Source organism: Tursiops truncatus, chromosome 5 (assembly GCF_011762595.2).
Source record: "Tursiops truncatus isolate mTurTru1 chromosome 5, mTurTru1.mat.Y, whole genome shotgun sequence".
Taxonomy (NCBI): Eukaryota; Metazoa; Chordata; class Mammalia; order Artiodactyla; family Delphinidae; genus Tursiops; species Tursiops truncatus.
Window position 1 is genome coordinate 20,703,238 of NC_047038.1, and position 27,618 is coordinate 20,730,855.

Below are 27,618 nucleotides of genomic sequence, written 5' to 3' on the forward strand. Positions count from 1 at the left end.
AAAGAAGTGTGTAACATAAGACATGCAGAAATTTGGATTGCTCTAATTAATCATGGTTCACAGCTGACAAAAAATGACAATAATTTATGTGACCCTTAGAGAAACAATCTGGAACTTCAGCGCCCTGGGAAATCTTTTTCATTTTTGCCCAGCTACTACTGAATTAATGTATGTTATAAATTGCTACTCAGAAGGGCACTTCACAGTCAGAGTTTCCAGGACAAATCCCATACCATAAGACATCCCCCAAATCCATTATTCTGGCTTCTCACCACATGCAGGGTTGTATCACCTACTGTAATAAGCACGGTCCCCAAATAAAAGATGATCGTGCCAATGCAGTGCATTTTGCCAATGTAGACAGCCTTCATAAATCAATTGGATCTCTAGGAGGTTTATTTGTTAGGTTGAAATGTCTAAACTAGTTGCCTGTCTTGGAAAAATTTGATGGCGTATGTATTCCTTTCACTGGCTCTGCAGCCATAGGACTGGAAGCCTCTGCTCTTTGACGTGTGGCCTCCCCTCGAATGATGATGTAACTATTGGTCAGGCATTTTCCTTGCCATAAAAGGTGTGACAGTACATAGACAGTACACCTCCACGTTCCTTACCTCAGTAAGGCAGAGATCCCTGTGTAATGCAGTACAAGATCTCCAGAGCAAGCACAAATGTAAGAAACATGATTCACTGGGGTTGCAAGAAAATATTACGATTTCTATTGACAGCTGATCTTAACTGTAAAAAAGAAAAAGCCTAATTCATTTTCAGTACAGAGGCTGACACTAGCCTCCTTACTCTGTTCATATATCGGCAAGTCCCGTCACATAAAGTAGGTAAGGTGAGAGTTCCACATCCTGGAGAGATTATCCTTGGATTCTCACACATTTGCTTTTAGCATATTGCCAGGCATTGTAGTTAAACAGATCAATGGATTACCTAGTTTTGATTACCGTACTTCACAAAATAAACACGTGCCTTAAAAAAGTTCTATAAATAAATCACGGATTAACAATAATATCAATAATGCAAGTAGAAACAACCAACAAGGAAACAGGAATGCTAATGCCTATTTCTACTATTACCTTTGTCAACCACATAACAAGATAAGAACAATGATTATCTAATCAGATCTGAGATAGTGGCCACAGCAATTTGAAATATTCAAGAAGACTATTTGAAATCAGGATTTACATCTACTGTCATTAACTATAGTTAATAAATTAAAGTTTACTATATTTCAAACGTAACTCTTTAAGATTCATATTTTCATATGTTTTATAATGTATATATTAATATGGTAGGATATGTATGTGTTTTGTGAATGAATGAAAATGTATTGAGTATACATATTAAAAATGTTTAAGAGAGGGGGCTTCCCTGGTGGCACAGTGGTTGAGCGTCCACCTGCCGATGCAGGGGACACGGTTTCGTGCCCCAGTCCAGGAAGATCCCACATGCCGCAGAGCGGCGGGGCCCGTGAGCCATGGCCGCTGAGCCTGCGCTCGACAACGGGAGAGGCCACAACAGTGAGAGGCCCGCGAACCGCAAAAAAAAAAAAAAAAAAGTTTAAGAGATTGAGGGCACATTCAGTATAGACTTTTTTCATATTCAAAATAAAGTGTAGTCAAGTATGAAAAATTGGTGAGATTCTAATTACTCAAGATGTATAGTTCTAAAGTTATATTTTTTTTTTAGTAAAAATTTAAACCTAATTACAATTAAGTGGTTTTTCTTTTTTTCAAGCTTGGAAACCTAAGATACTTTATAAGGATAGTCAGATTGAACACAGGTAATCACTAGTGGAGGGTCTTAACATTAACTTAATAACTTATCTAAGAGTAGAGGAAGGACCCCATTTTCCACACAGAAACTTCATACTATCTTCAAACCAAAATCTATAATCAACAGAATATTAAAACCAAGCCTTTTAATGTGAACTTGGGTGGATGTGATCTAGGAATGGAGTGAAATACATTGTAACGTGGTGTCCACTGGACCAAACTATCACCCTAACTTCATCACTGGGAAATAACAATGCTGTCACCTGCAAGCATGCCATAAAATGAAGGTGAGTGGTAGCTGTAACCTCTACCTCCTGGGCACTTTCTAATGTTAAAGCTCATTTTACCCTCACATTAGACAAGGAAGTGGCCACTACTGGGTGCATTATACAGATGAAGAAACTGATGTTTAAAGTGATAGATTTCACAAGCCAATAAATGTCAGCAAAATATTGGAATCCATCATTCGAAATTTCGTTCCATCAGAAGCAGAAGCAGATGTGAAATTCAGGGAAACAAATATTCCTTCAATATGACAGAGTTCAAAAGAACTTTGTCTAATATTCGAATGGGGGTGCTCCCAGGGAATGACTTTTTTCTTTCTAGAGTTGGATGTGATGGATAATTTCTATTTAGTGATTTTTCTAGAGGGGGATTCAGATGTTGGATGGGGCTTAGGAATAGATGTTGTTTTTCACTGTGCTCACTCTATGATACTATAATTTTATCCCACAAAACCTTCTTTGAAGCTTCAAAGTTTTCTGGAGCTAAGGGGGATTATGTTTATTATTATATTTATTATTATAACCACTCACACCAATATACAAAAATAGCCTAAGACAAAATGATAATGGATTGGCTAATTCACAATTTAAAAGGGTATTCATTTGCTATGTAGCTTTGACAAAGAAGTTCATTGTTTCCTTCTCTTTGAAGCTCAGGAACTAGTTATTGCCATGATAATTAGGAATAAAGGCACCTAGAGCAGGTAAAGACATTTGTTAAAGGACTGAATGTGATTCTGTGTTCTGCCTTTATAAATAGCTCTAAAAAAGTAGGCACTTTTTGTCAAGTTATGAGGATGCAGTCGTCATATTAAAAATTATACAACAAGATTTTTCTATACACATTTATACATAACAGTATAGGTTTATTACACATACATACAGGTAGGTTAATACATAATATATACACACATTCAAACATATAACACATATGCCTTTATAAAATCATAAGGACTAAAAACTATCTGTCAAGAACTTCGAGGGGTCTAAATTTTACTCTACTTGCAAGGTAACAAATTAACCTACCAGTTTCATGGATGCTGGCAGAAGATCCAAGACTCCTGGGTCAGAAACAAAAGATAGTTTATTACTCATACTAATAGCGATAGCCAAAGTATCACAATTTTTGCACCAATCCCTGACCCCCAAGTCATATGGGACAATGCGAAGAAGGCCAGATGACACCTTCTTCTGCATGTGCACTAAGCTGTATTAGGAAAGAGGATCCCCGAGTTTAGGGGAACCAAATCTTTCACAACAGGCAGTAACATTGTTTTTATTGTCCTGGACAGTCATCAAAACCCTGCCCTTTCCTCAGGAGGGAGCACAATTTCTCTCTTCCAAGGCTGTTTGCTACACTAATATCCTTGAAGAGATATTCCAGAACAAAGGGAGTCAGTGCCTCTGTTCATAAGACATGTGGAAATGCAGGAGACGCATGGAGAATTGTCTGCCAACACCACCAGAAATACTTACTGCCAGCATTTGGTTTGAGAAAGGGTACATGGCACAGTGCTTTTGAAAATCATCTGGCCTTTGATCCAGTAATGGCCAAACATAACATTAAGACAAAGCGAATGTATGGACTTTTCCACATCACATTTGCTGGAAAGCACGTTTCCTATTCAGGAGTCACTCTGACACACTTGACACTGGAGAGCATCACAACTGGACTTGTGTCTGCATAACTTGCTGTCAGCCGGCCTTCTGAGCCCCCGCAGAATGGTGAGTAGTGGAGCATTAAATACCAACAATCTGGGTATCAGAAGGGCTTAATCTTTTTAAGCTCCACAGGGATCTGGGCGAGCATCAAAATAAGCACACCAAATGTGACTTCCACTGACTCTTTAGGCTAAAACAGCAGTGAGAGCATCCGAGGCTCAGGAGTGTTTGTCTTATAAATGGCATATTAAGACATCTTCCTCTAAGGCAGCAACATGGAAAAGTCAGTGCCAGACTCCCCAGCAGGCTGCCATGCGCTCCCTCGGGGCACCAGCAAATGGGAAGGAAATGGAAACATTTAGTTGAAACATTTAGTTGAAAAGCCCACATTCAGTGAATTTATCCACGAATTTACAGAGATCTAGAATTAAGTATTTTCAATTTTGGCTTACATTGTACTCTTGTGATATTTTTTAAAATACTCTTTTACTCGAGTTACATATTATGGTGGTGGTTAGGGGCTGCAGGGCATAATTTTTTAGTTTTTTTTCAATTCTTATGGCCTCTGAATATGGCCCAGAGTCCTGTGGAGGGAGCATAAGTTCTGAACTGTCTAGGATTTGCATCCTGATTCTAGGCAAGTTACTTATCCTTCAGTTTCCTCACTGATACGTACGAATAATTATTTATTCATATAGGACTGTTGTGAAGATTTAAAGAAAAAGCACATTTAAAACACTCAGTATAATAAAAACAAATGTATATAACAAAACAGAAACAGACTCACAGATATAGGAACAAACTAGTGGTTGCCAGTAGGAAGAGGCATGAGGGACTATGGAATTAAGAGGTACAAACTACTATGTATAAAATAGATAGTCATCGGGCTTCCCTGGTGGTGGTTGAGAGTCCGCCTGCCAATGCAGGGGACGCGAGTTCGTGCCCCGGTCCAGGAAGATCCCACATGCCACAGAGCGGCTAGGCCCGTGAGCCATGGCCACTGAGCCTGCGTGTCTGGAGCCTGTGCTCCGCAACAGGAGAGGCCGCAACAGTGAGAGGCCTGCGTACGGCAAAAAAAAAAAAAAAAAAAAAAGTAATAAAAAATTTAAAAAAAAAGATAATCATCAAAGATATATTGTACAGCACAGGGAAATATACCCATTATTTTGTAATAACTTTAAATGGAGTATAATCTATAAGAATATTGAATTGGTATGTTGCACACCTAAAACTAATATATTAATAATGTTTTAAACCAACTATACTTCAATAAACAAGGGAAAAAAAGTCAGTGACAAACTTGAAGTATGCTAAAGAACTAGTTCTAATTTTTTTCTGAAAACGGTAAATAGAGAAAGAATCAAGTATTCCACCTGCTTTTCCTATACAACCTCAGGATAACCAAATATCCTGAGGTTTATTTTTATAAAATTATCCCAGCTAACAACAGAGAAAGAATTAGAAGATCACCATTTGCAAACCTCCAGTAAAATAATGGATCTAGGTAGGTAAATAATCAATGGCTATTAACATCACACAAAGAGAGAAAAGTGGACACTACGTGCCTCCTGTTGGAATTATGAGATACATTCTATGAAGTATTTTTTGCCAAAGCATCGCCCTAAGTCAAATCAAGATTCTGCATATAACTCAGTTTATGGGAAATACAGTGTTAGAAGAACATGTTAAATATTACCATAGAGTTGGCAATCAACAAAATCCAGAATGTGAGAAATACTACAGAACATCACTAGTGACTGTTTCTTTACAAATAAATTGTAAGGAAAACAAAAAGGGAGGAGAAGCTATAGTTTAAAAAAGATCTGAGAAACATAAAATGTAATGTGTGGATGCTGTTTGAATCTTGATTCAAAAAAATACTGTAAAAACAAATTTATGAGATAATTAAGAATATTTGACACTGGGTTTTTTTAATATGGAGAAATTATTACAAATATTCATGTTGATTAAAAAAACAGTATCGAGTATAACACATAACCAATACTTAAGATAGCCTTATGGGGTGGCCCGATACCCAAAGCCTGCCTTTTGTTTGAATTTGGGCCACTAATTCTGTGGAGCTATAGGCTTTTATGTCAGTGGCCATGCCAACTAAATACTCAGATTGCCCAACTTAGACTAAGCTCAGGGAAAACAATAGTTGATAAAAACTGCCAGAGTCACTTCCTCTCCTGAAACTATAAACTTCTCTTATAGTGCTGTGTTTATGTTGTAATCGTCTGTGTAGTGAGTGCGGGGAGGAGAAGTCATTTGAGAGGAGCTGTGGTAGCCCCTGAGGTACGAGATATACACAGAGAGAAATGTGCTGAGGAACCGAAATCCATGAGGTGTCCCTTGGTGTCAGCTGTACCCCATCAGCAGCAAAGATGTGTGCATGTATGTGTGTGATTAGCAAAAACGCTTTAATGTGGATATAATTACCATATGCCCCACGGATGAAATAATGTCTCTAGCCCACATTATCTGCCCACATTTACAGTATAAACTAAACAGCGTCAAGTACTGTGGTTTATTTCATCAACACAGGCCCTTCTCTCTGAACACAGACCCACTTCCAGCTCTTCACTGGGTGAGTGGAGTTTGTAAACTCCTCTTTTATAGTCCCACGCAGCCTTCCTCTTTAAAATATGCCTTTGTTTGAACAATTACTGTTGTTTGTATTTTATTTTAAATTCCCAAGTGGAAAAATATGCTTAGATACAGCTTACTGGACATGTTTTCGAAAGATGCATTAATAAGAGAAATGTGATTCAAGTGTGTCAATGCAGGCTTATTTGGAAGATGGTTCCGATTAACTGAGTACAATATCCTACATATGTTATGTGGCATGAAAATGTATTCCATCATTTTATTCTGAATGTTATATTTGATTCATTTTGTCAAATAATGAAGGTAAATATGAAGTAAAATAAGACATGAATGATATCATCTGTTTTACAATATTAATATTTCTTCAATAATCACCTCTGAAGATATAGTCAAAAGGTCTGTTGTCAAATTTATTAACACATTCTTCACCTAAAACTGGTACAGCTGAATCAAAATGGGAAATATTTTTTCTATGTACTTTTAAAAATTCTACAGCCATACATGTTTCAATGCCTTGCACTAAGTCAGTGTTCAAATGATGAATCAATGAATGAGGATCCAGAATAATGGTTAATATCCTACTACTGTGCTACATATAACACATCGTAATATGAAACATTTCTCTGGAACTTCCTCCAATTTCGCTTCTTGGTGGTTTAAATATTTATATTCCTACATCACTTTGCCTCATCGTCTTCCTTTCTTCCCCTTTATTTCCTTATTTGCTTTTTCATTCACTCTTCCATCACTCCCTAGCTTCACAACCTCTTTTACTCTCTTTCTCCCTCCTTCTCTGTCTTCATTCCTGATTTCTTCCCTCTCTCACTTCTCCTCTTATTTGTAAATTCTTTCAGGGCGAGGATCACAGTTGATAAGTATCCAAGACTGCCTATTTATATTTTACTTACAGACACTACAAGCGATGACTGCCTGTGGTTTTATATTATCCATGTGTCTATTCATTCCATTATTCTAAGTAATACAAAGTTGACGCACCTGGCTATGGACGTGAATCTTGCCTAGGACAACTTATGGAAATAATTTGAAAAGTTAGACATTTAATTCTAATATTCTATTAGTGGATTTGAGAAATAAGAAAATCTCTTTGCAGTAATAAATCAATCAACAGTACCCCCTTCGGGCTGAACTATGAATCTTTCCAAAGCCCAAAGTCATAAAGGAATACCCTTGGGCTTAAGTTTTACTGTTTAAGATGAATGCCGAACACTGTCTACATTTATGACATTGCAGGGACAGCTTGCTTTGGCTACACATGATGTTTGAACGTGGAATCAGACTTAATTAGGTGATAGTACTGATGTAATTTTATTTTTATTGAGTAAAAACATACATTATCTCTAGTTTCTTACCCTTATTCGTGAGATCCATCAGAAAGTGTTCAGTAGTAATAACACCAAGTTGAAATCGTCTATAAAGAACTGCAGGTTACCCCCTGACACGACCACCAGAACTCATATTTTCTTTTATATTGAATTTTATAAAGTTTATTTGGCTGCAATATCCTAATTCCAGTATGAATTTTTCCTACATAGTTCTTTACAAATGTTTTTAAGGAAAGGGCCTCCAAGGAAATTAAATTCAATTCAGGAAGTACTTACCAAGAACATATTTGTAGCCAGGTTATAAAAGTGACACTGGGGGGGTGGAGTCAAGATGGCAGACTAGGAGGATGTGGAACTCGCAGCTCCGCACAACTAGGGCACCAACCCGGCACTGGTGGGGGACCACGGACACCTAAGGGGACTGGAGGAATCCCCCATCCACAAGGTAGGACGTGGGGGGGAGGGAGGGGGAGAAGTGGAGGTGGGACAGGATTGGCAGCCCTGAGGGGCGGCTGGGAGAGGGGAGAGATTCCCACGCCCAGAGGGGCTCACCCACGGTTAGGGGATCAATGGACACAGGGGGAGACCCTCGGGAGAGCAGAGGATTGGAAGGGATGGCTGCCAGCGTTTCCCCTGCCCACTGGGCCCCGGGGAGCCTGCTGAGGTCTGGGGCCTGATCCTCTACCCACCTAGGCCCCCTCCAGCCACGTGGGTCCTGAGGGAGTGGGGAGGAGGGAGGCGGGAGGAAAAGTAAAGGCCAGACTGACTGGACGGGGCCCCTGAGGGGCAGCTGGGGGAGGGGAAGGATTCCCACACCTGGAGGGGCCCACCCATGGTTAGGGGATCCACAAGGACGGGGGAGACCCTCGGAAAAGTGGAGGATCAGAAAGGAATGCGGCCAGCAGTTCCCCTGCCCACTTGGGCCCCGGGGAGCCTGCTGAGGTCCCTCAGGCAGCGCTGAGCCTAAGCCCTGCCCAGGCACCCCTCCCTAGGGCCTTACCTCTACACACAACACTGCAAGACTCCTCTGACCGTGCTGGGCCTAAGCCCCACCCAAACACCCCCACCCAGGACCTTACCTCCTAACTCTGCACTCTTGAGGCCCCCCTCCTGCGGTACTGACTTTCCCGGCTGCTGCATGGGTCCTGAGCCTAGACCCCATCCCCACCCTAAACCCTGTCCCTGCCTAAGCTCAGCTCCTGCCTAAGCTCTGCCTCCCCAGAGCCGAGGGCTTTTCCAGTCTTTTTTTTTTTTTTTAGGTTGTGGTTCTGTTTTACCTTATTGTTGTGGATTCATTTATCTTTTTATTTTTTCTAATAAATTTCTTATTTTTCTAATTTTATTTTATTCTTTATACTTTGTTATTGTTCTGCTACTTTTGGCTTGTTCCCCCCACCTTTTTTTCTTTTTTCTGTTGTGGTTCTGTTTTGCCTTCTAGTAGCTGTTTCACTTATATTTTTATTTTTCCTAATATATTTTTTATCTTTCTAATTTTAGTTTTTATTCTTCATTATTGTACTGCTCCTTTCTCTTTTTTTTTTCTTTTCTTTTGCTGTGCCATGTGGCTTGCAGGATTCTTGGTTCCCAGGCCAGGGATTGGGCCTGAGATCCTGTGGTGGGAGCTCCGAGTCAAAACTGCTGGACTAACAGAACCTCAGACCCCAGGGAATAGTCACTGGAGTGAGGCCTCCCAGAGGTCCTCATCTCAGCACCAAGATCTGGCTCTACCCAACTGCCTGAAAACTCCTGTGTTGGACCCCTCAGGCTAAACAACCAGTAACAGGAATAGAGCCCCATACATCAAAAAAAAATGAGATGACAAAAAAATACGTTACAGACGAAGGAGCAAGGTAAAAACCTACAACACCAAATAAATGAAGAGGAAATAGGCAACCTACCTGAAAAAGAATTCAGAGTACTGATATTAAAGATGATTAAAAAAACCTCAGAAATAGAACAGAGGCATGGATCGAGAAAATACAAGAAATGTTTAACAAAGATGTAGAAGAACTAAAGAGCAAACAGTGATAAACAACACAATAATTGAAATGAAAAATACACTAAAAGGAATCAGTAGTAGAATAACTGAGGTAGAAAGAGTAAGTGAGCTGGAAGATAAAATGGTGGAAATAACTGCTGAGGAGCAGAATAAAGAAAAAAGAATGAAAAGAATTGAGGACAGTCTCAGAGACCTCTGGGACAACACTAAACACATCAATATTCAAATTATAGGGGTCCCGGAAGAAGAAGAGAAAGAGAAAGGGTCTGAGAAAATATTTGAAGACATTATAGTCAAAAACTTCCCAAACGTGGGAAAGGAAATAGCCACCCAAGTCCAGGAAGTGCAGAGAGTCCCATATAGGATAAACCCTAGGAGAAACAGACCAAGACATATATTAATCAAACTAACAAAAATTAAATTCAAAGAAAAAATATTAAAAGCAGCAAGGGAAAAGCAACAAATAACATGCAAGGGAATCCCCATAAGGTGATCAGCTGATCTTTCAGCAGAAACTCTGCAGGCCAGAAGGGAGTGGCAGGATATATTTAAAGTGATGAAAGGGAAAAACCTACAACCAAGATTACTCTACCCAGCAAGGGTCTCATTCAGATTCGACAGAGAAATCAAAAGCTTTACACACAAGCAAAAGCTAAGAGAATTCAGCACCACCAAACCAGCTTTACAAGAAATGCTAAAGGAACTTCTCTAGGCATGAAACACAAGAGAAGAAAAAGACCCCCAAAACAATTAAGAAAATGGTAATAGGAACATACATATCGATAATCACCTTGAATGTAAATGGATTAAATGCTCCAACCAAAAGACACAGACTGGCTGAATGGATACAAAAACAAGACCCATATATATGCTGTCTACAAGAGACCCACTTCAGACCTAGGGACGCATACAGACTGAAAGTGGGGGGGGGGGTGGAAAAAGATATTCCATGCAAATGGAAATCAAATGAAAGCTGGAGTAGTGGTACTCATATGAGACAAATAAAGACTGTTAAAAGAGATAAGGAAGGACACTACATAATGATCAAGGGATCAATTGAAGAAGAAAACTTAAAAATTATACTTATGCACCCAACATAGGAACACCTCAATACATAAGGCAAATGCTAACAGCCATAAAAGGGGAAATCGACAGTAACACAACAATAGTGGGGACTTCAACACCCCAACTACACCAATGGACAGTCATCCAGACAGAAAATAAATAAGGAAACACAAGCTTTAAATGACACAACAGACCAGATAGACTTAATTGATATTTATAGGACATTCCACCTGAAAGCGGAAGGATACACTTTCTTCTCAAGTGCACACAGAGCGTTCTCCAGGACAGATCACACCTTGGGCCACAAATCAAGCCTCAGAAAATTTAAGAAAATTGAAATCGTGTCAAGCATCTTTTCTGACCACGATGCTATGAGATGAGAAATCAATTGCAGGAAAAAAAAACAAACACATGGAGGCTAAGCAATATGCTACTAAATAACCACGAGATCACTGAAGAAATCAAAGAGGAAATCAGAAAATACCTAGAAACAAACGACAATGAAAACATGATGATCCAAACCCTATGGGATGCAGCAAAAGCAGTTCTAAGACAGAAGTTTATAGCAATTCAATCTCACCTCAAGAAAGAAGAAAATTCTCAAATAAACAATCTAACTTTATACCTAAAGCAACTAGAAAAATAAGAACAAAGAAAACTCAGTTAGTAGAAGGAAAAAAACCATAAAGATTAGAGAAGAAATAAATGAAATAGAAACGAAGAAGATAATAGCAAAGATCAATAAAATGAAAAGTTGGTTCTTTGAGAGGATAAACAAAATTGATAAACTTTAGCCAAACTCATCAAGAAAAAAAGGGAGAGGACTCAAATCAATAAAATTAGAAATGAAAAAGGAGAAATTACAACTGACACTGCAGAAATTAGAACACTGCCTAACACCATACACAAAAATAAACTCAAAAGGGATTAAAGGCCTAAATGTAAGACTGGACACTATAAAACTCTTAGAGGAAAACATAGGAAAAACACACTTTGACATAAATCACAGCAAGATCTTTTGTGACCCACCTCCTAGAGTAGTGGAAATAAAAATTAAAAATAAGCAAATGGGACCTAATGAAACTTAAAAGCTTTTGCACAACAAAGGAAACCATAAGCAAGATGAAAAGACAACCCACGGAATGGGAGATAATATTTGCAAATGAAGCAACAGAGAAAGGATTAATCTCCAAAATATACAAGCAGCTCATGCAGCTCAATATCAAAAAATCAAACAACCCAATCAAAAAATGGGCAGAGACCTAAATAGACATTTCTCCAAAGAAGACATATCGATGGCCAAGAGGCACATGAAAAGATGCTCAACATTACTAATTATTAGACAAATGCAAATCAAAACTACAATGAGGTATCACCTCACACTGGTCAGAATGGCCATCATCAAAAAATCTACAAACAATAAATGCTGGAGAGGGTGCGGAGAAAAGGGAACCCTCTTGCACTGCTGGTAGGAATGTAAATTGATACAGCCACTGTGGAGAACAGTATGGAGGTTCCTTAAAAAACTAAAAATAGAACTACCATACAACTCAGCAATCCCACTCCTGGGCATATACCCTGAGGAAACCATAATTCAAAAAGACACATGTATCCCAGTGTTCACTGCGGTACTGTTTGCAATAGCCAGGACATGGAAGCAACCTAAGCATCCAATGACGCATGAATGGATAAAGACGATGTGGTACACATATAATGGAATATTACTCAGCCATAAAAAGGAACAAAATTGGGTCATTTGTAGAGATGTGGATGGACCTAGAGTCTGTCATAGAGAGTGAAGTAAGTCTGAAAGAGGAAAACAAATATTGTATATTAACACATATGTGGAATCTAGAAAATTGGTACAGATGAACCTATTTTCAGGGCAGAATAGAAACGCAGGTGTAGAGAATGGACATGTGAACATGGGGTGGGGGGAAGGGGACCGTGGGATGAATTGGGAGATTAGGTCTGACATAAATACACTACTATGTGTAAAATAGATAGCTTGTGGTAACCTGCTATATAGAACAGGGAGCTCAGCTCAGTGCTCTGTGATGACCTAGATGGATGGGATGGGGTGGGGGAGGGATGTCCAGGAGGGAGGGGATGTGTATACATAGAGCTGATTCACTTCATTGTACAGCAGAAACTAACAACATTGTAAAGCAATTATACTTCAATAAAAAATAAATGAATAAAAATAAAATAGGGGCAAAAAGAAAAAAAAAAGTGACACTGGAAAGATGATGACGAACTAGGAAGTTTCAGGCCCTTGTTCCCTGACCAAGACAATGAGATAACAACAATATAAGGACCAAAATATGCTTGTGAGAACTCTAGAGACCAACTGAGAAACTACAGGACCCAGGCCAATGTTTCACCAAGAAGGGATTCTAGTGAAAGGGGCATCGTAACTTCCACCTTGGTCTTTTGGATCCTCAGCTCTGGGGGAAGCCAGCCCCCATGTTATCAACACAGTCAAGCAACCCTGTGGACAGGTCTAGGTGGAGAGGAACTGAGACCTCCTGCCAATAGCCACTGAGTGAGTCAACGGTGAGTGAGTCACCCTGAAAGTGGATTCTCCAACCCCAGTCAAGCCTTCAGATGACTGCAGCCTCAAATAATAGATATCTGATGGCAAACTCATGAGAGACCTAAAGCCAAAACTGTCTAGCCACGTTGCTCTCAAACTCCTGACTCACAGAAACCATGAGAGAGAATGCATTATGTAAGAGACTAAATTTTAGAGTAATTCGTTATACAACAACAGATAACTGCTAGACAACAATAGATAACTGTATTTCCTCCCCCTCCCCCAATTCATATCTTGAAATCCTAACACTCTACCTCAAAATGTGACTTTATTTGGAGACAGATCTTTACATAGGTAATCAGGTTAAAATGAGGTCATTAGGGTGGGCCCAATAAGACTGATCTCCTTGTAAAAAGGGAAAATTTGGACACAAACATGTACACAGGGAGAATACTATGTGGAGTTGAAGACAGAGATTAGGGTGATGCTTCTATAAGCCAAGGAACACCAAAGATTGGCAGCAAACCATGAGAAGCTAGGTGAGATGCATGGAACAGACTCCCTCTCACAGTGCTCAGAAGGAAGCAACTCTGCCAATGCCTTGATTTCAGATATCTAGCCTCCGGAACTGTGAGGCAATATGTTTATGTTGTTTAATTAAAAAAAAATGACACCAAATATTATGTCTTGATACTAATATCATCTTTTTAAACCCTCCTCATACTGAAGATGCTGATAGCCTGGAAACTACATTTCCCAGATTCCCCTGAAAGTAGGTTCCATAAGTTCTGACAATGAGAAGCACTCCCAGAGGTCTGCAGAGCAGATGAGTAGATGAGGCATAATTCCCCTAGTGGCTGCTGTAGTCAGGTATATGGGCTTCCGCATGGGGCCTTGGTGGGTGCATGGCATCTGGTGTCTTCCTGAGAATTGTCCACTTTGATACTATCTGCAATTGAGGTCATTGGTGGTGGTTTTCCTGTGATCTCTGCTGTTTTGAGTTGACTAAAAGTGGCACCCCTGACCTTCACTCACCAAGTCTCTCAACCTCTGAGTTGTGCAAGCCTCTGTATCCTTTTATTTAAGCACTTCCTGTTGAATCCATCTAGAATGGTCCAGTTTTACTGACCAGTCCCTGACTGGTCAGGGCAAAGGACACGCATTGCCATTGTCCTTTAAGATCAGGAAAAATGAGAAACACCAAGCATTACGATATGAGGCTGAAGAGTATAAACGGCACATGAGTGCTATAAACAAATTGCTAAGAAGCTTCAATTCTAGAAAATACATCTGTTAGTGGAAATCAGCAGAAAGTTCATGAATGACTTATCTGTGGAGAACCTTGTAAGATGGGTAGGTTCTGATGAACAGGTAGGGATTTGGGGTTGTAAAATGCTTCAGGTGTATAAAGTATTGAGTAAATGACTTATTAAATTAATAAATGATTACTTTGTTCTAGGTCTAGGAATTGTTAGCTATGTGATGTCAGTTAATTAAGCAAAAAACCTTCCATCTGTAAAATGGAGATAATAACCCCTACCTAGTAGAATTGTTGTGAAAGTAAGAGAGAAGGCCTACAACACCAAGCACAGGGTGAGTAATGAACAATTAGTAGCCATGGCAGGAGGTGAAAGGCACCATTCTAAATAAAAGAAGTAGCAGCAGTAGTGATATGGAGGAAGGACCTCATATATTAGGAAAATAGGGTCTGGCAAGCTTGGCAGGGAACATACTGGGAGCACAAGATGAATCTGTTACTATCGGTGGTATCATGTTTTATTTGATCTCTTCTCTGCTCAGTATATCCTCATGGTGATCACTAACGTCGCAGTGATCAATAAACATTTGTATCTTAATTTCATGCTAGGACTGGGCAGCAGATTCAAGAGTTTTCCCAAAAAATCTTACAGTGGACTGCTGATAGGAAAATGGAAGTTACTGTTCAAAATCATGCTGTTGATTAATCTCAGCAGTTAACAGCATTCAAAAGACGTCTTAGTCTTCATTACAGTTTTCCATATAATCAGCATACATAATGTAAAACATAAAAACACAAAGAGAAGTGAGATTTTATGTATTTTGTGACTCACAAACTGATTTAACAAAATATGCCAAAATAAAAGCGGTATGGAAGTAAACCAATATTAGCAAAAGTTAATATTTTATAACATCTTATAAAAATATGTGGCATATAAAGTTTTGTATTTCTCTTTAAATTTCCTCCACATATTTATTTTCACTAATTCGCACCAATGTTCCTTAAAGATTATGTTAATTATTTAATGTACTTATGGTCAAATAGGTATTCAGAACCAATTTAGTATATTTATAAAAACAAAAGCCTTAGGATGATGGGTTTCAGGTAAGTCTTCAGCAAATAGGCTCCTACTTTCAACTGAAGGAGGGGTAGAGCCCCTTCCCTTTTGTCTTTGGCTTCTAAGTTTCTTCTAGTTTTGATCGCTGCTGACCATCACAAATAACATGTCACATGTACTATCATTACTGTCATCCTCCCTAACAAATACTGTTCTTAATTTTCTATGTGTAAGACCTTGTGAAAAACAAATGATTTTAATTGTTAAAAGTACACATATCCATTTTAACCATGAATTAACTACCTTCTCTAAATAACAATATTGTTAATATTAACAGTAGATTTCTTAAAATGAAATAATGCCCCTAATTTATCCTTTACTTTTTGGGGAGGTGGAGTAATTCATCTAAACATTTTAATTATTTGTGTTTAATGACAATGAGATACTCAGAAATATATCTTATTCATCACAGAGCAACATGAATGTTAAAATACCAACTGCTTAGTGAATCATTATTTTCTAAAAGTTTATTGGTGGATGTCTAATCTTTAACAGAATATTTTGGAGTATGGGTTACAAATAGCTCTTTATAATTTGGACCACATAAATGGCTATCAGTTAATAGCTAAAATACTAAATATACTATATTGAGAAACAAAGGAAATTAAATGCAGCAATGTCTCACATGTTCAGCATTTTGGGAGAAATTATATAAGTGAATTTTCTAGGATTAGTATGATTACATTTTAAGGAATCAATTGAAAAATGGTAACTTTTTATTTTTTCGGATTCTTAAACATTACATACTAAAACCATGGTCAGAATTATGCTAAATTATAATATAAAATAATTCTGCCTATTCCCAGGATCAGTCTTCTGCTGACAGTTTGACTCTTATGACAGCTGCACACTTGTGACCCACTGCTTCTAAGTTGCTATGATTTGAGAACAAAATTTCCAATATTGTTTGAATTAAGTATAAACAAGGAATCAATGTGTTTTGAATGAGGGCCTGAAGGCTCTTGTAGGGAGGCTGGAATATAAGTAGAATTATGTTATGATATACCCTAAAATATATATCATTTAGGTTATCGTCATTCAGTATACAATTTTAGCACTGTGATTTACCTGCCCTTCTGTTGACCCAGAGCTGTCTTCCGCCCCACTATCCTTCTTATTTCTTGGTACTCTTCTGAACTTTGCAAATCTTTTAGACAACCAGGTTGTGCGTGCGTGCGTGTGTGTGTGTGTGTGTGTGTGTGTAAAGTACAGTGAGCTGTTGCATGTGTTTATACGTATGTGTGTACAGTGAGTGTCCACTGAACTGTTTCAATTTACCATTTTATTCTCAGTTCTCCTACCAAGTATATTAAATATTTTACTATTTGTCATAAAATGATGTTATGGCACATGGACTCTAAGATTTAATACACTGCTTTTTGAAAAGGTTGAAATTTAGTATCCTGAATCTCAAATATTACAGAAACTTTAAACAGTTTAGCTTAGCTGGAGAAGGCTGGGGCATTTCTGAGAATATTATGTGCCTATATTACTCCTTAAGAAATGGACTTTCTGGGTAATGGCTCTAACACTTGACTCTGTTATATATCACATGAAGACTAAATAATTGAAGGTGAAGGAACCTGACCCTGGAAATAACAAAGACAAATTAGACAGAAGGTACTGATTTCTGATGTAACAGATGGCCACCTGATGGAACTGTTTTTATTTACAGAAAGTGAAGCCAAAGTACTTTATTTTGCAGAGGTACTTTTTAACAGCCCAACTATTAGATGAATATAGTTTTTAAAAGATTCAAAGCAAATGTTACAAATCACCTGGAGTCTGGATATCCTAGTTCACAGGGTCACTTCTAAAACTTACATCCAGTCCTCTGATCAATGGATGTTGGCTCTGTATGTTTGGGGAAAAAAGAACTCAGAGTGGCAGAATCACAAGCATCCTTTAACCTCGAAAGAGTAAACAGGTTATTAAGTATTCTACATCTTTTCCCTTGTCTTCCCAGGATGTAGTTATAAACACCAATATGTTCTTCTAAAAAATAATTTACCAGACTTAAGGCTTAATCTTCTGATTTTTCAAGGGAAGACAGAAGTCCAGATTTCATATATATTCCTCTTATTTTAAAACATTACCAATTTAAAGATTTTACAGCACTGCTTGGGCCAAGCAAAATACATCCATAGGTTGGATACAGCCCATGACCTGCCAGTTTTTACCTATTTTCTTCTTAAGGATCTCAAGCCAAAATGAATATAACTAAGACTCTTGTTCTACTCAAGTAAGTTCTCATGTAATAGCAAAAGGTTGTTTTAAATGTTTTTGAAATTATATCCAAGGCAATGGCAACACAGCCTAGTGCCTTACAGCTCAGACTATGGAGTGAATTAGTCCAGGATGTAATCCAGGCTTTGCCACTCAGCTATGTGACCTTAAGGAAGGTCACTTAGGAAGTGCAAAATTTCTAAGGAATTTCTTTGAGGAATAAGTAATACTACATGCAAAGTGCTAGCGGCTGGCATACAGTGAGCACTTAACATGTATTAGTGACTTCAGTTACCAGACTAACTACAAACAAAAACAGTTAACATGCAGAAGTCCTGCAAAAGAAAGCATTTTAATTTAACAAGTTAGATTTTCTTTTTAATTAAGTGTTTTAAAATTGGGAACAAGCTATTCTCTGTTCTCTTTCTTCTCACTTGTAGTTTATTTTTCTGACACCCATACTGGGGCTAGTTTAGAAACTGATGTAAACTCTGGGACATAAAGTTCCAGCCGACAACTCCTTGATGTGATTTAAGGTGATGGAGTAGTGCAATTAATGATGCCTAAATGGTTTAATGAGTTATGTGAGAAAATGAGTAACATCTTGCTGTTATAGCAATCTCGAATGCCAAGTGTAATGTGTTAATATGTTTAACTGTGAATGGACAATCAATGAATGAGAAACAGATATACTCTTCTGTTCTACAGTTAAAAGTCACAAAACATCATTTTTCTTCTCAAACTAAATTCCAGGCCCATTGTATGGTTTCTGGAAAATGATGGCTTGGCTTTCTGTAGAGAGACGTTTACTCCAATTTGATCTTCTAAATATCCAAGAGCAAAATCCAAGATAAAGTGAAGCCTAAATGATCACGTTTAGGGAGCTCATATGGTTTTATAAGTAAAACAACAGCCGCGACAACAAAAACTGACTCTGGTAAATACAAGGAAGCTGAACTAAGCGGAGCTGATACCATGTGATCCAGAAGTAACATCAGGAATTAACAACGCATGGAAGAAAAACCATCCAGATAATATTTGCTGTTTTCTTTCAACCTGCCTGGCTAAGGAATGTGGGCTAAATCTGCCCTGTCACATGTGCTGGAAGCACAAAGGGACTTTTCTCTGATATTCACCGTGAAGACCCGGTAGAGCCCCGGGAGGGAAACTCACAAAAATGCGGGTCCCTACTGGAGGTGCAAACTCTCAGACTGGCCACATTGAGCCTGTAGCAATTCATTAATTACAGTTCAGGCTTCCCTACCCTGGCACTGGTTCCCAAGGAGGTGTCTGCTGGTGGGTTTCTGCTCTGGTAGGTAAATAGTGATTCTTTCTATCTACTGTGTGTCTGTCCAATTTGGGGAGCAGTGGTTTTTCCCCATGACCTCACTTCTCTGATGGATCTAAGAAGAGTTGTTGTTTTTTCAGTTTGTTCAGCTTTTTATTTGTTGTTAGGATGAAATGGCAACTCCTAAACTCTTTCCATGCTGGACCAGAAACCGTAAGCTTATGTAATCTCTTTTTTATCTTTGTGAAGATCAACAGCTGAATTTTCAAGATATAAAATAGCATCAAAATTTCCAGTTGGGATATTTTTTAGCACAACAAGAGATTATTCTTCACTGGGCATATGTAGAAGTAATAGTGTGTATTATTAATATTCATGTAATTTAAGGAATGAGGACATTTCTTAAAGTCACGTGAGCCCAGCAGCAATCTGTTTTAAAACAGAAGTGGAAAACCCTGAACTGTGCTGGATCAGGTGCAGAAGGTGCAAATAAGTAGCACAGAGAGTGCTGTAGACCATTTCACCCACCGCTGCTGCTCCAGCAACTCTGCCTCAGCTCATTTGCACAGCTAAGGTGGTGTCCCTATGATCAGCTAAAGGGGGAGGGAAAAGCCTGAGTTTGGTTGACCAGTGACTGTAATATATAATATACGGAGGTAAATGAAAACTAGAATGCTGTTGCTATACAGACTTACTCAGGGAAAGACTGGGGTGAGGGGAAGTTTCCCAAAGGCAGTGCTTCAGACAGTGCAGCTGCTCAGCTGAGAGAAATGGTCGGATATACACATATACACCAACTCAGAGGTCGTTTCAAGTGGCTTATTTGGGTGGTCAATGGTCTGGACACACCAAGATTGGAATATTGCAGATAGGGGAGGCTGGGGGAGAGGCATGTGGATGTGATCCAGACCAGTCTTTCTTTATTGGGCCAAGGAAGGCACTTCCACCTGCTGTTAGTGTTGGCAGGTAAAAGCTCACAGTTCCCTCCTTTGCCAGAGAATTGACCTCTGCCAAAAGGTCGCTGCTTTAACCTAGGTGTCCATCGACAGATGCATGGATAAAGAAGATGTGGCACATATATACAATGGAATATTACTCAGCCATAAAAAGAAACGAAATTGAGTTATTTGTAGTGAGGTGGATGGACCTAGAGTCTGTCATACAGAGTGAAGTAAGTCAGAAAGAGAAAAACAGATACCATATGCTAACACATATATATGGAATCTAAAAAAAAAAAAGGTTCTGAAGAACCTAGGGGCAGGACAGCAATAAAGATGCAGATGTAGAGAATGGACTTGAGGACACAGAGCGGGGAAGGGTAAGCTAGGACAAAGTGAGAGAGCGGCATGGACATATATACACTAGCAAATGTAAAATAGATAGCTAGTGGGAAGCAGCCCCATAGCACAGGGAGATCAGCTCGGTGCTTTGTGACCACCTAGAGGGGTGGGATAGGGAGGGTGGGAGGGAGATGCAAGAGGGAGGAGATATGGGGATATATGTATACGTATGCTGATTCACTTTATTATAAAGCAGAAACTAACACACCACTGTAAAGCAATTATACTCCAATAAAGATGTTAAAAAAAAAAAAGGTTGCTGCTTTACCTGGGAGGTTTACACTCCCCCTGTTCTCTGTGGGGAAGCCTTAAAACCAATGACTAATTTACATGGAAGTGTAAGTCAACTCCCTTGACTAAAGGAGGAAGCAATAATGGAGTGCGAGTTACACTCCAGAGCTCCCCATGGGATCAGAGCGCTGGTAGATTCCAGCTGAGAACGTATCCTTGTTTAGACTGTCGCTCTGCCTTGTCCTGCTTCTCTCATTCCACTTCTCTTGAGAGCGCTCCTTCAGTAAATCACACACGCACAGATACTCACCTGTGGCTCTGACTCTTAGCGAGAGAGAGAGAGAATCGAGCACGATACCAAGAACTCTGGTTTGGGCAGCTGTGAGATTGTATGAAATGACAGTATTAAAATGACCAGGACTGGGAGAAGAACAGAGATGGAATGAAGGAGAAATCAAAGTTTAGATTTGTCACATGTTACTTTTTGGACTGTCGAGTAGTTACACTTGGATCGTCAAGGAGTCTGCTATGTGGATCTAGAGTTTAGAAGAAATATTGGGGCTACAGAAGTAAAATTGGAAGTCAATGGCATGGTTTTCAGAGACAACCTCCTTGCGAAATTTATATGGAGGGAAGGGGAATTTCATCATATGAAAGTTAGAAGTTAGGTGAAGTAGAAGGTTTTAAAAAGTCTAAGACGAAGCAGCCAGAGAGGGAGAATGAAAACGGGAAGGGCATGTTGTCGTGCAAGCCCAGTGAGGAATGCCATGTGAAACAAGGGACATTTGCAACACTGTCATGATGCTGACATGTTAAATTAATGTGATGAGTGATGAGTACAGAATAATGCAACCTGGCTTCTGTAGTAAAGAGGTTTTTGAAATTTCTTGAAAGAGAAATTTCATCGAAGTGATAGGAGACAGAAGTGAGATTGGAGTGAGTTGGATTGTGTAAGTGGCGAGCCTGGGGGAAGCATGTTGGTTGAAGGCTCTTCGGGGAAGTCTGGTTGTGAAGGGTGGCAGAGGCAAAGGACTGTAGCTGGGATGATTGGTGCGGTCAAGTGAGGCAATTTTTTAGGAATGGAAATAGTACTTTAATAGTAACTAATAGCCATAGCTTTCCTACCATGTGCTTGACATGTGATAACATTTAATCCTCAGAACAACACTTTAAGGTACACTGTTATTATTAACCCTACCTGTAAGTGAGGGAGTTTAGCCAGATAGTTGACGGTGAATCGAGGTCTGCAGCTGAGCAGTCTGACTCCTGAGCCCATGCTCTAACCTCCATGTTATTCTCAAATATCAGACAATATATATTGATGGGGATGACCTAGTAGAGAGGGAGAGATTAATGATGAAGAAATCTATAGATGATCAGAAAGGTGATGTATGTAGGAATGTAGGAGACGAGACTGTTACAATAGACTAAGGACCTATTCTCAGTTTTAATAAGAGGAACAAATATAGGTGCATATACTTAAGCAGGTTGTAGTTTTGGTGACGGGAAGATAAGGGTCTGAGGATTTTTATTTTCTCAGATCATAAACTGAGACTGAAGGTCAGAGGAGGATAGATGGAGTTATCATGAAAATGAGAGGATACAAGGAAAGGTTTTAATTAGCCATCTCATAGGACAGGAAATATTGCAGGCTTTCCAAATAGTATTAAGAATGAATTTGGGGGCTTCCCTGGTGGCGCAGTGGTTGAGAATCTGCCTGCCAATGCAGGGGACATGGGTTTGAGCCCTGGCCTGGGAAGATCCCACACTCAATGGAACAACTAGGCCCGTGAGCCACAACTACTGACCCTGCGCGTCTGGAGCCTGTGCTCCGCAACAAGAGAGGCCGCAACAGTGAGAGGCCCGTGCACCGCGATGAAGAGTGGCCCCCGCTTGCCACAACTAGAGAAAGCCCTCGCACAGAAACGAAGACCCAACACAGCCTAAATAAATAAATAAATAAATTTATTTTAAAAAAAGAATGAATTTGAAGTGAATGAATTTAGAATGAAACTAGTGTACCCTACTGTGCCCTTTCCTCCAGCTATATTTAACTATTAAGAAGGTTGGTGGTTGACGGTTTTCAGGGTTGGGATGTTGGTAAGCTAGCACTGTAGAGGGAGAGATGGGCAAGCGAGCTGCAGGTGTTTGCAATAGATTGATTACAGCAAATGGCCATAGACTCCGCTCTGGACAAGAACGGAAGTGAAGATACCAGGCAGTTGATGCACAGTGAAAAAAACTGACTTAAAGAATGGTCACAATAGGAAAATCTGAGCAAGCAAACACGATGCAGGTTGTGATGAGAAAATAAGAAGCTGGACTGAAAGATTTTTAATGGAAGTGGTTTGGACTCATGGTCCAGGGTGTGACCATGAGAGTGGAAGCCTGAGATGAAAGACAGGAGGAAAAGGCCAGTGGATCTTAGAAGGACCTGTAACTGAGAGGACACAGCAAAGGTGAAGCAAAGGACCAGGTTCTAGAGTGTTTCATTTAGGCTCGCTTTTATGCTACCTAATGCTGACGGAAGGAATAGTGTTCTAGAAGCTACAGTACCGCCAACTCTATGGGAACCTCAGACCTGGACTCCTTAATTTGACTGCCTATGCCCCTCCCTCCTAACGGTATAATTTTCATGACGTCTCCCAACCACATCTTCCTCAGGTAAGAGGAAGACCTTGCCTTTCCTTTCTGCGCATCTCTGGCAGCCCCAATTTCTACTCTGGAAATTTAAGTCGATCACCTGTGTACTAACCCTCTTCTAGGAATGTTGTCTTTATTTTGCAGAGCAACACTTTGAGTTATTAATATTAGTTATTAATTATTAATATTATTAATTACACATGTTTTATAGTTGAGAAAACTGAGGTTTAGAGAATGTTAAGTAGCTTGCTGTTTTATTTTCTGTAAAGATCATCCAGACTTACAGGTGTTCTGTTTCCAAAACATTTGAAAACCACTAATCCAGAAAATATAGCTGCAGTAAGAAAAATGGTGTTTAGACTAAATCCAAGAATAATCAGTTGATAGACTAAAGTCCATGTTGCTCATGGTGTTATTAATATTCTGTTCTTAATATTTCTAATTACTCATATCTAATCATACTGGTATGGTGGTAATCAGTTTGACAGTCTAAGGTCCATGTTATTCGTAGTCAGTTATTATTATTTTTAATAATGCCAGTATAAAACATAGTTGCCAATTCTTAGGCATTGCTTCCATCTATAGGTGGGATCTGTGTTTGTTCCCCTTGAATCTGGAGGCTTCTGATTCACTTACAACCAATAGAATGCAGCATGTAGCAAAAATGACACTGTGTGACTTCTGAAGCTGTACTGATGTATTCGATTTCTATTGCTGCTGGAACAAATTGCAATAAACTTGAGGGCTTAAGACATAACATAATTTTATTATCTTATAGTTCACAAGGTCAGAAATCTAAAATCAAATTCACTGGGCTGAGGTCAGTATTTTCTCCACAAGTTCTAGGGTAGAATCTGTTTTCTATGGTAGAATCTGTTTCCCTGCCTTTTATAGCTTCTAGAGTCATCTATACTCCTTGGCCCATGGTCCCTTCTTCTGTGTCCAAAGCACATCACTCCAACCTCTGCCTCCATCATCTCATCCCCTTTATCCACCTCTGATCTCCTGCCTCCCTGATAAAAACCTTCATGATTACATTTAGCACCTACCTAGATGATCCAGGGTAATCTCCCCGTATCAAAATTCTTAACTAACCACATCTGTAAATTTTCCTTTTCCATGTTAAAGTAATGTAGTCACAGGTTATGGGGATCAGGACGTGAGCATCTTTCTGGGGCCATTATTCAATTGCAAAAGGTCATGCAGATTCCACAAGGTTTTCTTGACACTCTTATGTAAGAGGTAAGACCATTAAGCTTGAAAAGTCGACCGTGGGTACGGCAGACAACAGCCTAGCTGAGCTTGGAGCTGACTGCCGTACCAGCTGGCCAGCCAGGTGAGGAAGCCATCTTGCATGTTCTGTCCATTTAAACTTTCGGATAACTGCATCCCCAGGCAACATCGGACTGCCACTGTGTGTTCTTAGGATTCAGTGAGTTAGTACCAGCGATGTGCTTTGAACATTACGTGACTTAAGGCTAGTTCATATAAGATGACACAGCTTCTGCTTGGTTCTCTGTGGACTCTCACTCTTGGAACTCTACTGCCACGCTGTAAAGAAGCCCAAATCATCCCACAAGGAGAGACCACATGGAGAGGTCACGTGTTTGAACTTGGGGCTGCCAGCGATGCATGGAAAGGAGTCCCAGCTGGCAGTCAGCATTAACCACGGGACGTAGGAGTGAAGACACTTCCAAATGAATGCAGCCAAGTCACACCCAACCATCACGTCTCCCCAGCTGAACCCCAGATACCATGGAGCAGAGACAAACCAGGCTCAATGTGTCCTGCCTAAATTGCTGCCACACAATCCATAAGCCACTAAGTTTGGAGGGGTTTTGTCTGTTTGCTTTTTTTCACATAGCAACAGATGTTATTATGTGGAAAATAGACTCAGGACATTAAATCAAAGCATTTTTTTTTCAATCAACTCTTTCCCAACCCAATAAGAGAATAATTAAAAACAATAGGGAAATAAAATACTACATTAACTAATATCTGTATAAATATAATACCTATTTATTTTGCCATTGAATGTTATAATACTGAATACTTACAGCCTTAAACACTGAATATTGTAAAAATTATAAGTGTACCTAAAGACTTTGCAATGAATATTTTATGGCCACTACTTGTATGCAAGAACAATTATATCAACTAGATTTATGGCCTCAGTCTGACTATCACAGGAACACATAACTTATCTGCTTCCCTTTCTCTATTATGTTTCACACGGACAAAAGTCACATTTATCTCAGAAGTTACGTTGCTTATTAACAACACTGCACTGTTGGGATTTTTAAAAATTAAGAACGGTCAGGGGTAGAGCAGTGTTAATGTCAAAATTTTCTCTCCCCTTTTGAAGCACATACACTCTAAAACTTGTTTCTCTTAATATTAGCTTTAAAAGATACTTTATCAGGTTTCCTTTTGAACTTTGGGAAGCAAAACAAAAAACCCAATAACCTGCTCTTGGTGGTTTCTTCTTTTAGATCCCTCAGGCCACTTCCAAAAATCTCCAAATAGCTTTGCAAAGACATTCTCTTGTTAGCAAATATTAATGTTATTGATATCAACAGCATTAATATATCAAAAATATTATATAATAGATAATAGCATTTGTTGCAGAGATTAGCTTCTCCCAGGCTTAGGGGAAAAGAACACGGTGCTAACACTAATACACACTGACATGAATGGTGTTAGGATGACATCATACGACGTACTGGGAGGTACTTGTAAAGTATATGCTAAGGCTGTCATTACTACTCTTGTGATTTAATCTTTCAAAATGCAATATTATGTGCCCCCTAGTGTTAATAAGGATAATCAACTCTCATTTGTCTTATGTAATATTGTTCACCATGTCTTAGTGTGTGTTTAAAATCCACACTGGGTATAGGTACAAGAGTAATATAGAAAATCCAAGTCAGAAAATAAGGAAAAATACATTATTTGTCAGCAAGGAATCAAGTGTTGTCTGAACGTTTTTTAAGTACAAAAATATTTAACTTTGCCATCACTCCCTAAGCCACAATAACATATTATATTTTTTCAGTATTTCAAATAAATTTTAAACAAATTCACTCTTACCAGTGATGAAGAGAGAGAGGAGGGGGGGATTCAGAGTTTTAGAATCCTCACTGAAGGAACACCAACCAAAGGTGTCTTCACTACCAGAAATGTAGGTACGGAGAGATCACCAATATGAGTGGCAAATATGTGGACAGAAAATAGCTGACTATTTCGGGCACAGTCTTTCTCTTGGCTAAGTATAACGCTTCTTGTTAGAGAACGAGAGGAAAATATTTTCAAGAAATAATATACTGAAGATTTTTAGTGGCTACCCAATAATAGCAAGCTGGCTTTCCATTTATGGAAATGTATTTATTTAGAGAATAAGCAACAGATGAATTACATACACACAAATGCATATATTGTGCATTTATACTATTGCTTTAGTCAGCTTGGGCTGCCGTAATACAATACCATAGACTCGGTAGATTAAAAAATAAACATTTACATCTCACAGTTCTGGATGCTGGAAGTCTGTGATCAGGATGCCAACAGAGTCAGGTTCTGGTGAGAGCCCTCCTGCGAATGGCTGCCTTTATGCTGTGTCCTCACATGGTGGACAGAGAGTGAGAGCCCTGGTCTCTTCTTATTCTAAGGACACTAATGCCATCATGGAGCCCCCACCCTCATGACCTCATCTAAACCTAATTACCTCTCAAAGGCCGCACCTCCAAATGCAACCACATTGAGGTCTAAGGCTTCCACATATGAATTTTGGGAGAACGCAAACATTCAACCCCTAACAACTATGTACTACCTTTTAAAAAATGAATTAACAATTGCTCCTTCCATCTTGCCATCTATTTTAATTTACATATCTAGTATCTATTTTGGGCTAGGCATCAACCCAGAACTCTAGTGCTTCTGCTATAGAAAACAGAGAATGCAGAGCACATTTTTTTTTTCTTTACAGTATTAAAGTCATGATTAAGAATGGAAGGGAGCACGTTATGTCATTTTTTGCTTTTTGGTTTTAGGTTATTTTTAAATACCAAAGGTTATGTAATCTTTTCTGTAGTGGAGGTTATTAGCACTGTACTTCTACTGTTTTCAGAGACTGCAGAGGGGAACATAATTACCTAATTATTCACATGCTGCCTGTAGGTAATACTCAAGTTGGCTGAAGGTAGAAACCTGGTAGCCTGGGATCTGGCCTCTCTGAT

General features: G+C 39.1%; 1 long non-coding RNA gene across 1 annotated transcript in view; it reads right to left on the reverse strand.

Annotated features, from left to right (window-relative positions):
* Positions 1 to 40: 40 nt before the first annotated feature.
* LOC141278750 (uncharacterized) overlaps positions 41 to 27,618 on the reverse strand; it is a 513,626-nt gene continuing 486,048 nt past the window's right edge. The window contains exons 4-5 of the long non-coding RNA XR_012331894.1: positions 3,092 to 3,126; positions 41 to 735 (exon numbers count right to left, since the gene is read on the reverse strand). This is a non-coding gene — a long non-coding RNA (uncharacterized lncRNA). The remainder of the gene's footprint in view (positions 736 to 3,091; positions 3,127 to 27,618) is intronic.